Raw genomic sequence first — 13,664 nt, forward strand, 5'->3', positions numbered from 1 at the left:
GACGAAATGTGAAAATGAATCCCGTACGAGGATCCAGGCTCCAAAAGAGGTATTTTTGCAATAACTTTCGTTAATTGTACAATGACCCCTACAAAAAGGGTTAACTGCACTAATGACCCAGAATGAAAATATCTTCCAAAAATATTTTCTTAGATACCCCTGAAATAAAATATTTTTAAAAGATATTTACGAAAAACACCCTAAGAAAAGAAAATAATTCCAAAGAACTATGCATCCATGCCCCTATGGACACCGGGAACAACCAGAGTACTTTCTCGCAAAAGTAAATATACGTATTTCGTGGAAATCACTAAGGATGAAGACACGTGAAGTCAAAAACTAACTCCGAGCATGAAAAATGAGATTTTGCCAACAAAGTGACAAACGGGGAAAAGACATAATAGGGAAAAAGACGAAATAGGGAAAAGGACAAAAAATAAATAGTGTCCGAAAAGTGAAAATGTGGAAATGATTGGGTCCTTAAAGGAAGTTGTAAATCCGTACGAAAGAGTCTCGAAGACCATTTTCAAGCACTCGAGATGACACTAAGGGACGAGAAACAAAGCTCAGAAAGGAAAATTAAACGGAAAAAATTTATCCGTAAAATTTCCGGAAAAAAAGGAAAGGGAGTCAAATGATCGGGTCATTACAGTTGGTTCTCATTGTTGTGTTCATTTTGGCCCTGAACAACTCTTGGTATTCAATGAGTACTCCAGAAAACTTAGCCTTTATAGTTCTTATAGAAGTGGCCCCACTTCACACTCATATAGGTGACTTCTTATTAAGAGTATCCTATCATACCCCACTTGAATTTTCAAGGTATAAGAGTCATTAAAAGCGTAACTTATCCTAATTCTCGTTGTAGGTAACACTGTCTCATCATAGAAATGGGCAGAAGATTTATATCTTCCCAGTGCTTCTGGTAAGTTATTCAGAATTTTTGTTGTCCCTTTGAACCTAGATCTTGGGATCTCCAGTTAACTAGGTTGGGTTTCCATTAAGGTGACTCGTTAGCTTTCGGCTTTAAATCCCATTCCCCTCAATGATCTGTACAATTACTCTCTAGTACAACCCTTAATTTTATATGTGGCCACATGGTTGTATATAGAAATATTATACTCTGCAGAGATTTCCCCAATTGAGAGCAAATGTATACTTTGTGTCCTAAAATTGCTTATTATTGGCACAGGTGTAAACTTATTTTGAAATGTCCTCTAAGTTAAGTCTTTTAATTTTTCTATTTGATTTATTCAAAGTTTTTAACTTTGATTCTTTAAAAGAACATACAACTACACCTTTAATATTAAAGACATATCCACTATTGGATTTGGAGTCTTTAATATCCCTCATCCAGATTGTATCACTCTTATACCTCCAATTTAGTTAGATACCTCGATCTATGCAATATTGGACTTGGGGTGTATCACAACTACCCAATTTATTGCTTTTCAATGATCCTATCCTGGATTAAAAATGTGTAATTAAACAGAATTATTAAGATGCCTTGCAATCTCAACCAATGATATACTTTGACGAGTATTTATATTTGAGATTTACATCTACAAAAGTTAGCTAGGCTTTTGTTATCATAACTAGTATTATCTCAATCTCACTCTATTGAGAATATACTATGTTATCAGATGTTAAATCTTTCATATCAAATATACAGTATATCAGTAATTTTTTAAGACATACAATGACTTATACATCACATTTATGTTATTGTCATGGTACCAGCTTTAATCCACTCAAGGAGTTATAAGCTTGCACACTTTACTCTTCAACTAGAACAAATAACCCAGCTCTTCCACTCGAAAAAGAACTCTTCTAGTTGTTCCATAATATTTTCTTCATAGGAAACAACATGCACTATTGTTATAATACTATAAATAATTTTTGGTTCTATCATAAAGCTCTTAAGACTAAGAACCCCTACATTTATAAGTATTTCTTATCTGATGAGATAACTCGTAGCAAATTTCACTTATGGACAATATCCCCCCACAACTTTAGAATAATCCTGAAATTTTATATATGATATATTTCTTATGGTTTTCTAACTCTTGAAATACATATATTAAATATTTCACCTCATCTACCTTTCCAAGGTTCTATATTTACTTCTCAACAAGCATGTATAACAGTCTCTAGTGCATATGTATTCACTTCATCTCTAGTTTGTTCGTATAATATGTTACAGATGTTACTGTGAATTAATGCTAGAGGTATTAATTACAATGGGCTCAAATTAATATTTGCTTCTACATCTCTTGTATTGATGAATTGAGTTATTCATATTTAGGTTCATATTAAGTCAATCATATTAACATGTCATAACCTTTCATATGTCACACATCACATAACTCAATTATTTAAGCAAATAATTATCTTATTATTTAAGCTTTGGATACAATCACCATAGAGTGAGCACTCACTTCTCAGCTATTATTACTAGTTAAAAATGAGTTATTAACTATCATTACCAGCTTAGATTAAGTACACTCTTCTCGTATCTCACTACTAGGTTATAATGAGCACCCATTTTTTAGCTATTACCGCTAGCTTGAAGTTAAGTTTGTTTAACTATCAATTTTAGTAGTTCATAACTTTAGTACACACTTATCTAAGTAATTTATCTTGTTAGTTGAGTAATTTGTTTTGAAGAATATTCTTCAAAAACTACTACTTTACAAGTAGTATTAGTCCCTCCTACATGGACATATATGATGTATAGCTCAAATAACTAATGGCTAAAATGGCTACTCATCACCCTCATGTTTTTTACTATCAAGTTGAGAGCTAGAACCAACTAACAGTGTTTCATCTTCCTCTTAGGTTCTATGCACCTCATTAATCATTTTAACTTATAACTAAGCCAACTAGTTTGCAACTTAATAAAATTTTAGCTTTTAGCTAAATTGTACATTAGAGCTAACTAACTTGATTTAGCTTGTCTCGGTATACTTACTTAGTGTATCCAAAACATTTTTCATTAAACTCTTTAGAGTTATTGGAAAATCTTCTCTTAGTCAGCCCATTCACAACTATACGTATCTTAAACACTAGTATAGATCTTTTTCTTTTGACTATCGAGAGAATTGACATAGTTGGACTAGTCAATTTTTGTTTATTGTATTGATACACAAACTAGTCATGAACTCATATATAAAGTTATTAATATCACACATTAACTATATTGTAAAATTAAATTATTATGTACATTATGTAATTCAACTACATAGTTCAATATTATAGTATCAAATAAAAGTAAACATTTATAAAAATAATATTGAACTTGCATAACAATATAGTTTCATATTATATCACATAATTAATTATATCACATAATTAATATAAGAAATAATAATAATCAAGAGAAGAATTTGCTTCCTTAAAGTTTTGTGGCTTATTCTCCAATAAACATGCTAGAAAATCAGGAATAAAAGATTTAGACGTTTTAGCCTTCTTTCTACCTCTAAACTCATCTTTATTTTCATTGTATGATTTATGCACAAGAAAATGATATGCAATACTATTATGAACATAACCTATCAAAGGTTTTATGTGTGGGACTTTGCACTTGTAGTTCGCCTAGTGTGGTAGCCTGTCAGTGCCTCTTGCACCCGTCCATGACACTCTCACCTACAAGGTTATCACATTTTAGGTCCGCTCTAACTTTTTTAGGAGTAGGAACTGCAACCTTAGCTAGACACCCCCACATATTTAAAAATTTATAGGAAGGTTTTCGACATTTTTATAATTCACATGGTGTCACATTAGTTTTCTTTTGAGGTATTTTATTGAGAATATAATTTACGAAAAATAAAACTTACCCCCCACAAATTCTGATTTAAATCAGAACTTATCAACATAACATTCATCATTTCTTCGTGAATGATACCATGTTCTAAACAATTATAAAAGTATGGTGTTTTGTATTCACCACCTCTATCATTTCTTAACACCTTGATCTTTTTGCCAAGTTGATTCTCAACCTCATTTTTTGTAATGTTTAAACATTTCTAATGTTTCATCTTTGCTTCGTAGCAAATATACATAACAATATCTTATGCAACCATTGATAAAAGTAACGAAGTACCTTTTTCACCTTTAGTTGATACATGTTTAAGGTAATGTCATATACTTCATAATATTATATTACAAAATTAAAATAATTCAACCAATATTGAATTATTAGTCTACTTATATAACATGCTTCAATTTCATATAATATTGAACACATCAATATTTAGCATATTATCATATAATAATGTATAAAACATTATTTTATTATATCTCAATTATTAGTATAATATCTACTTATTTGTATCTTAAATAGAAGCATATAATAAAATCTACGCAAGGAATGAATCTATCTTAAGGTTGTTGGTAAATATATATGCTTCATGTAACATTTAAGATATAACAAACTTTATACTAATATGTCATAAGATAATTAACAATATGCTAAGAAATCATTAATTAAATATGCAACTCTATATTTAATTAAATATGCAAAATAAAGAAATAAAATAACAATAATAAATAAAGAACCTGGACCGAGGCTAGTATTGGATACTATATCATTAAGACAGATTCGCCCCGCTATGGTGCTTACGGACTCAGTGGCGTCTATCTCCCAGGATACAACGGTCTACATCCACCAGTAGCAGCACTACAAACTTGTGGATACGGCGAACCTTCTCCGTGTAATACTCTCTCTGACTCAAAAATGCATCTATACTATATATAAATGTTGAATTGAGTGCAATTCTAACCAAATGGTTCGGACCAATCTTAATATGGCTCGATGAAATTGGATTAGGGTCTAAGTGGTTCGGACCACTTAACCTATGGTTTGAACCCATTTGGGTTGGGTTCAATTCTAGAGAGGGAGATAAAAGAAAATGAAAATGAATGATTTACAAATGATCCAAAGGGGGTATTTATAGGCAACAATGTGCCTTTTCGGATTAGGTGCAACCCTTTGGAAAAAACTAAAAAGCAGTTTTTAATTAATGTGCATTTTCGGATTAGGTGCAACCCTTTGGAAAAAACTAAAAAGTAGTTTTTAAGTAAGTGCCTTTTTGGATTGGGTGTGTCTCTTCATCATTGGACACAACCATTTATATGTGTCTCTTCACACTGGACACATCCACTCCAATTGGTTGCAATGATTCATATAGTGTCTGTTCACCAATAGACACATCAACTCCAATAGGTTGCAATGGTTCACATGAATAGTTATGTTTGTTGGTTTTAAGTTGCAACCCTTTAGAAACAGATGCAACTTTTTGAAAAACAGATGCAACCCTTTAGAAATAGATACAATCCTTTGGAAATAAAACTAACTTTTAATTTAAATTCAAAAACTAACCACCCATTTAAACAAGCCCATCCCAAAATTAAAGGCCCAATCCAATATTCCATTTAGTAAAAAGAATAATTGGACTTTACAATTAGGCCCAAACCCAAGCCCAAATTTGGCTTATTTAAATTTCAATTAGTTTCAACATTTTTTTCATGTGGGACAAATACTTCCTACATTTTTTCCTTGTGGGACAAACACTTCCCACATTTTGCATACCCATTTAGGCTTATCAAAACACTACACTTTGTAACTAATTTCTTATTCACCTGAAAACGGATTTGAGAAAATAAATATATCACGTTCATCTCCTTACAGAGAGAAACACACTCGTCTAGAGATCCGCAAAAAATTATTAACAGAATCTATTCTAAATTTCATTCAAAGTTTATGTTCTTAATGCCCCCATTTCCAACATATTTCCCATTGGGCCTCTTGGGCTGTCCTGTATAGTTTTCTATAGTTAGCACTGGGCAAACTTTTGGGTTGTACTTTTTCCATTATGAATGTTAAATTTAACTTTCAACAAAAAAAAAAAAAATACATATCATGACTTCCTGAACCATTAATTCAACAAGGTCATGATAAAAATGTCGCATCTTTTTCAAAACAAAACTTTACACCAAACTCATATAAATTGAATTTGATAATTAGTATTCGGTCTTTAAATCATTATTTATTTTTAATTTTTAAATTTTCAAAATAACCCTTTTCTAATTAGAAAGATTCTTGGTTTGAAATATATATATATATATATATATATATATATATATATATATTAATTAGGAAGGTTGTTTGCAAATGCTGTATATCATAATAATAAGAGGAGTGAGAGAGACAAAACTAGGGCAAGATAACTTGGAGCTCCCGAAGTTACAATTAAATGTCATAAAAACGTGTTTTAAAACTTCTAATTAAACAATAAAAACTCTGGTGCATTTCTTACAAATCTCTTTCCTAAACAAAAATTCTGTTGTAACTCAAGACTCTCTCTTCCTCTCTATTCAGCCTTTGTTCCACCTCTTAGCTCCTCTTCTTCCTCACCTTTCATGCCTCATAACTCTTATCAACACCTTGATACAACTATGTTCAAGGACAAAGATTTCTCCATTAATTGCCAGACCCCAAAAACAATTACAGTTGGCTTTCAGAGAAATATACTTCATAGTTTCTTTGTTCAAGGAGGCTTTCAAGAACACTCCAATTAATGCTCACCACAATAATTCATAGTTCAACGACTTGTTCAAAAAAAAACTTGGACTTGACTCGCATTCGTTCGTTCATCTAGTCTAGTAAACAAGCTCAGTTAGAGCTCAATTTTCAAGGTCGCTAAGTCAAGTCCATATGAATATAAGTTTGACCCAATTCATGTTATTTTACTCTAAAGTGTTATAATTCTTCAGCCCATCATCCAAATAAAATTTCATCTCAACTATTAGATCCCAATAATTCATCTCAGCCATTGGTTTGCTTTAAGTTAAAGAGATAAGATCATAAAAATGAACACTATGTCTAAGTCGTCTTATCACCTGTGTGATAAGTCCTCTTCAGCTCCACCGCATAATCCGCCGGCAGCGGCAGCGCTCTACATGCCACACATCTCTCTATCTCTCTTAAACGGATCTGAAGGTGGAGCAATGGAACATATATATGTGGATCAAATTGCTAAAAACTTGTAAGGTTTGATTTCATCTTGAAACCTTGTTCTGTATTTCTTTTTCTTTTTTTTCTTTTGTTTCTCTTTCTGGTCGGAGATGGTGATCGGATTTGATGAAAGTAACACTTTGATTTCTTGTATTTAGGGATGAAATTGAGCAGTGCCAAACCCGGTCCAAGCTCGGCTAAGCCAATCTCTTAAGACTCTTATAGAGTTTGTGGTTGAAGAATTCAAAGATGAAACAATTATCATACTTTTGGTGGTATGCGCAGCATGGGCTCAAAGAAAAGAAGGATGGTATGACGGAGGAAGCGTCATTCATAGTATTTGAGAATACCACATTCAATAGCTATCTATGGCTTTTGTGTAATTTCCGATGTAATTAATAACATTCAGAAATTACTTACAAGTAGAGAGAAGCTATTGAGTGTGGTATTATCAAACATAATGAAGATTCAAATGATGCAGTAGTAGCATGTTGAAGGTCTAATCCATCCGTATAATTCCTCTTTGGTGACAGTTCTGCGGTCGGGCAGGTGTGTGTCACTAACTTCGTCATCCATCAGCCGGTAGATAGTGGATTAAAATCGACGGCAACAGGAAATATGTCCCATCCGGTAAGAGTTGTGTGTACAGAATTTTGCCACGTCAGTTAGTAATAAAAGACCAAAAAGAGAGTAAATCTGTTTTTACTAAATAGTCATGCCGTCCCATATTAGTTGTCAACTCTAAAAATTTTAAGTCATAATTTTTGTGAGGTTAAAGTTATCGAAATAGACCTCTAGTATGGGATATAGGTAGTATATAAGTATATTAAAGGAATATGGCTAAAAATAATATCAAATGATTCAAAAATAAAAGGTGGTAGTGAGTCAAAGTTTTTCAAATTGACAACTATTATGGGATGGAGGTAGTACGTATTAGAAGTGTATACAGACAAAGTCACTATTTGTATTTCTTCTCCTCTTCCACTTCTACAGGGATACTGAGTGGACGAAAATTCCGATTTTGAAGCGACTGAAGGTAGATGAACTGAAGAAGCCTTCGATTCTGAGGAATTTGTTTCCAATCTTGAAGCCGTATCAAACCCATAAGGTATTATTTGTATCAAAATTTGTCTTGTGAATGGTGTAAGGGTTTCGTTTAGAGAGAGAAAGTAAGCTTCAATCTATTGTATTTTGCTCCCAATCTTAAAGCCGTATCAAACCAGCAATGAAAAAGATCAAATCTTTCTCAAATCAGCTCTCCAATCCCCAAAATCCCGAATCAGAAACCCTAATTCGAACAGATATTTCTACCAAACCCAAAATCTAATTTAGATGTGGGAAAAACTAGGGAATGATAGGTTGTGGGCATACACGTCGATATAATTTTAATTTAATTTAATTTTAATTTGATTGATTATGATTATTTAGATGATTTTTTATAAGAAATATATGCAAATTTTACGTAAAATATCACATAATATTTGGTTGAAATTCAACATGAGTAAATATATTATCTTTATTTAATTTTAATTTTATTGATTATGGTTATTTAGATGATTTTGTATAAGAAATATATGCAAATTTTACATAAAATATCACATAATATTTGGTTGAAATTCAACATGAATAAAGGTATTATCTTTATTTAATTTTAATTTTATTAATTATGGTTATTTAGATGATTGTGTATAAGAAATATATGCAAATTTTACATAAAATATCACATAATATTTGGTTGAAACTCAACATGAATAAAGGTATTATCTTTATTTAATTTTAATTTTATTGATTATGGTTATTTAGATGATTGTGTATAAGAAATATATGCAAATTTTACATAAAATATCACATAATATTTGGTTGAAATTCAACATGAGTAAATTTGACATATTAATCTATCTTTAAACCCACAGGGGGTTAAATAGGTTTGAAGATCACAAATGATGTGTGATACCAAACCCAAAAAATTGCAAAAAATATATATATATACAGAAGTAAACTAATTTAATAGATCTTAAATTAAAGAAACCAAAAATAAAATAAACATAATCCAAATAACTTGTCAACCAGTTCACAAGTTAGCCTTGTATTTTGTGATTGAGAAAAAAATGGATCACAGTGTACTCTGTGATCACTTTTCTCTTGGGAATGTGGAGAGAGAGAGAGAGAGAGCAACTGAACATTTGAAGTGAAGAAGATGAAAAAATGAAAAAAAAAAATGGCGGGCTTTTGAAAATTGAAATGCAACTCAATTGTTGCCTTTTTTTATTATTATTTGGTGGACCCATATGTATAGTATAAGAGGCAATATCCAAATATATATACTATACGCTTTTTACATTCATATTTTTACTTTATATTTTACCCATCTTACTACTCACCAGCTCGAACAGATCACTGTGGCGCTGGAAATGATTTTGATCCGTAAATAGTTTAGGCAATTTAGATGAGAGGACTCTATCACTGCTAGCTCTATAAGGTCTCGAGTTGCAATTTTTTTACTTCTCCCATATATATATATATTTATAACAAACCTTCCTCAATTTATCAAAATTGCAAATTACCTCTTGCAACTAAAGTTGGAATTTTGGCTGCCTGAGAGAGCTAATTTACAACTTTTGATAAGGTTTAGTGGAATTTGCCCAAAACAATTTCAAAATCCATTTTTTTGTTATATGGGTTTAAAACAAAACTTTAATCTAATTTATCCCATCAAAACAAAACTTTTGAAATTTAGCTGTAAGTGCAAAATTTCGCTCAACCAATAATGATTGAGAAAAATAAAACAACTCACTCAAAAAACAATAAAAATAAATAAGAACGGTGTATAGAGAAGCGTAAATTGCTTGATCCCTTTATTGGAGGTCTAAGCCTCTATTTATATACAAAAGATTGTAAAATTATGGTAGGACTCGCGTTGCTTGTCCTCCAATTCTTTCTATATAAACATTCTTTACTAATAGAGTTCTTTCCATTGTCTAATTTTCCATACATAGAACTTGCCTTGTACAGAACTTCCTATCTCAGAATTTTCCTTCTACGGTAAATCCTTCAACTGGTAGGACTTGTGCATTCTTGAGTAATTGGGCTGAACATACTTTGATCCGGCTGGGCTTGAGTAACGGACCGGATGTTAAATATTAACATGTTGGGCTGATAATCTCTTAATTCGGGCTTCAACAGGGCTGAAGGTCATATAATAATAGTATTGGGCTTGTGAACAGTGATCTTGGACTAGTATCAAACTCAATTTGGGTTTGAGCGAGGTGGGCTTTATAAACTTATCAAGGATATGTTTATATTTATGATGAAGTGAATTATTCTCATTGGAGGGAATTTTTTTCCCTCCACACTTTCAGAAAAGAATTGCATGTCTTAGCTAAAAAAATTATTTAAATAAGATAACAAAAAATGGGCAATTAATTGCAGAAACGTACTTTACTGCCTATTATTAAACACTAACGGTAAAAAGAAAAGAATAACAAATTAACATTGTATGAAATATAAATATAAATATATATATATATATATAAGGGTCAAATTGCACTAAACACCTTTGTATTATAAAAAGAAGCAAAATACTCCCTCTACTACTATTTTGGCAAAAAAACACCCCTCAATTTACCAAAAATTGCAAATTACCCTTTCTGGTAGCCAGGAGTTGAAATTTTAGCTCCTAGAGGGGTATTTTTCAATTTTTAGTAAATTGAAGAAGTCCGTTGCCAAAAAAATAAATAATAGAAGGAAATATTGTGCAATTTTTTATAGTACAGGGGAATTTAATTCAATTTGACCTAAATTTACTTGCCAAATTTTTTTTTTTTATCCTAAATTTAGCTATTTTAGGCACTCACCCGACGCTTCTCCGAGACTAACACTTCAAAAGTTCCAAGACATTTGCCAATGCTTATCAAACAATTCATAATCCAAATATTATATTACACAAACTCATCTACAATAGTCATGTGCTTTATTTTCACTCTTTTTTTTCTTGTGAAACATAACTTCACCATGTATACCCATAGGCACACAGATGCATAAAATAACATTGTAGAACAACGAAAAGACTATTAAATTGTCTATAAAAGTGACCACTACTCTTCTTATTCATATCACATTAGAACTCTACTAGAGCAATAGCATCTGCAGGAGGAAATGCAAGAATGTCCACCAAGTAGATGCATTTCAGGAGATACATCAGGCTGATGGAAATTGATAAAAATCTAATTGACATTCGTTGAACTAAACACTTTAAAAGAAAAGAGGCTCTATCATATGATTACTGTGTAAGAGTATTGGAGTCACCATAAAAACGATTCGGGCATCGTTGCATTACTCTTAGGCTTCCTTCAGTGGTGGTGTACTTGTTGGTGCATCTCCATGAGACTCTCTGGAGAGCTTCATGTATACTAGCCCCAGCCGCCTCATTGACAGGTAGGCATCAGAGATCTCTTTCAAATCATCTCTGGTGAGCTTCTCTCTCGCATAACCGTACTATCATCAAGGTTTTTGATCTTTGTTGTTCCTACAGAAGTACCGAGGATAAAAACCAATTAGTCCTCCAGTTCAGAGATGTGATCACAAGTAAACATATATATTTCAGATCATATCCGTTCAGCTTTGTATTTTAATGGGCAAAGTACACAAAACCTCCCTTGACTTTGTAGTATTTTTCAGTAAACCTTTCTTATCTATTTTTTGTACCAAAAAAGAAAGAACCCCCATCGACTTGTAGGCTTATAGCCTTTTTCCAATAATCCCCCTTGTCTAATATTTTACCAAAGAACCCCCTCAACTACTGAAGGAGGCAACAGAGTTGATATTTAGACCAAATGTTCTTTTATTTAAATCTTAATTTTTTCGAACTTTAAAAATTCATATCTCATAAACCGTACATTTAAAAATTGTAAATAATATATGCACGGAAAGCTTATAAAATAAGGATTGCATAAATATAAGATTTGTAAAACAAACCTTCATAACCAGAGAGAAATGGGCAATCTAAAAATCTACTCCAACAATCTTATTTTATTTTTTAAAAATAAAATACTAGAGATATTTGTAAGAAAATTTTTAGAATTATTTATTTACATATGGAGCCGAATATATAAAAAAAAATTAGCCCCAACAGAGATCGATTTCATGAGATATCATATTTTGCGTCAAAATATTTTCATTCTTTTATAAACTCACCATTTAAAAAAAAATGAATATTCGGTCTCTATTAGGGCTAATTTTTTTATATGTTAGGCTCCATATGAAAATGAATAATTCTGAAAATTTCCTTGCACATAACCCAAGTATTTTATAAAAAATAAAATAAGATTGTTGCAGTAGATTTTTAGATTGTCTATTTTTATTTGGTTATGAAATTTTGTGAAACAAATCTTATATTTCTGGAATTCTTGTTTTATAAGCTTTACGTGCATATATTATTTGTAATATTTGGATGTACGGTTTGTGAGATACGAATTTTTGAAATTCGGAAAAAATAATATTTAAATAAAAGGGCATTTTAGTCCAAATATCAACTATTTTACCCCCCTTAGATAGTTAAGGGGGGTTCTTTGGTAAAAAAATTAGACAAGGGAATTTATTGAAAAGGGCTACAAGTTTAGAGGGGTTCTTTGGTAAAAAAAATTAGATAAGGAGGGTTTATTGAAAAAGATTACAAGTTGAGGGGGTTTTATGTACTTTGCCCTATTTTAATTGAAGATTTTTCCGGACATGAAGAAATTAATGAATTCTTCGTGCAAGTACCTATGCACTAAGTGACTCCTTAGTGACAGGTGATATGTAAAGTAAAATTTTGAAGCTCAGCCCTTGGTGCAACGATAAGATGCGGAAGTCACAAGTTTGAAATAGGAAACGGTCTCTCCGCAAGCATAATGGAATGGCAAAATGAGCGAGTTAGATGCTACTCAAAAAAGCATGTTGCATGATATTCATAGGATGTACTGCGAAGAGTTTTCAGCGGCATTTTAAATAATTGAGGGGGTGCTGTGGAAGAATTAAAAAATAAAAAAATAAATTGTGAAGGGGGGCATTTTAAAGAATTGAGTGGGAGCATTTTTTAAATTTTAACTAAAACTTTAGGTAGTAATATAAATTTTAAAAAATTCAGTGGAGAAATAAGTGAGATAAAAATGTGAAAGGGGGCATTCTATAAATTGAGTGGGGATATTTATTAAATTTTAACTAAAGTTATAGGTAATGATGTAAATTATAAAAAAAAAATCCATGCCCCCATTGGTCCTGAACTAGGTCTGTGCCTGCTCATCGAAAATAGGTGCAATATCATCCCCTGATGAAGAACCCATGCAAGTGCGTGCTATGCAGTGGTGCATCCATGCTTTTTAGCCAACACTTCGATTCGAATATAAACAATCAAGTACGTTGTTCTCAAAATTCTCCCTTGTAAACCTACGATTTATTTGCTGATAGAAAGAAAGATTTGTCATTCATACACCAATTTAGTTTAGATCATAAAGGAGCTCCAGTTTGTATCAACAAACTCTTTGAAGGCACACTTTCCACAACTCCCTTGCGGCCGGAAAAATCCACGACCAACAGGGCTTTACGGAACTGTCCCAATTCCAAGTTCCCTGATGATCAAAACATATTAAAGAACCTATAAAGATGAAAGGGAAAA

At 31.8% G+C, this 13,664-nt stretch overlaps 1 long non-coding RNA gene across 2 annotated transcripts; it reads left to right on the forward strand.

Moving 5' to 3' along the window:
• The first annotated feature begins 6,712 nt into the window (after window positions 1–6,712).
• LOC132298690 (uncharacterized) lies at window positions 6,713–8,196 on the forward strand. 2 transcript variants are annotated; one of them, XR_009479926.1, is made up of 4 exons: window positions 6,748–7,048; window positions 7,171–7,322; window positions 7,546–7,642; window positions 8,006–8,196. It is a non-coding gene; the product is annotated as an uncharacterized LOC132298690 (long non-coding RNA). The 2 variants fall into 2 exon arrangements; XR_009479925.1 differs by having other exon boundaries at window positions 6,713–7,048; window positions 7,171–7,642.
• Window positions 8,197–13,664: the final 5,468 nt, after the last annotated feature.

The sequence above is a fragment of the Cornus florida genome, unplaced genomic scaffold, assembly GCF_030987335.1.
Source record: "Cornus florida cultivar Cherokee Brave unplaced genomic scaffold, ASM3098733v1 CherokeeBrave_3.0.0_Hap2_Chr03, whole genome shotgun sequence".
Taxonomy (NCBI): Eukaryota; Viridiplantae; Streptophyta; class Magnoliopsida; order Cornales; family Cornaceae; genus Cornus; species Cornus florida.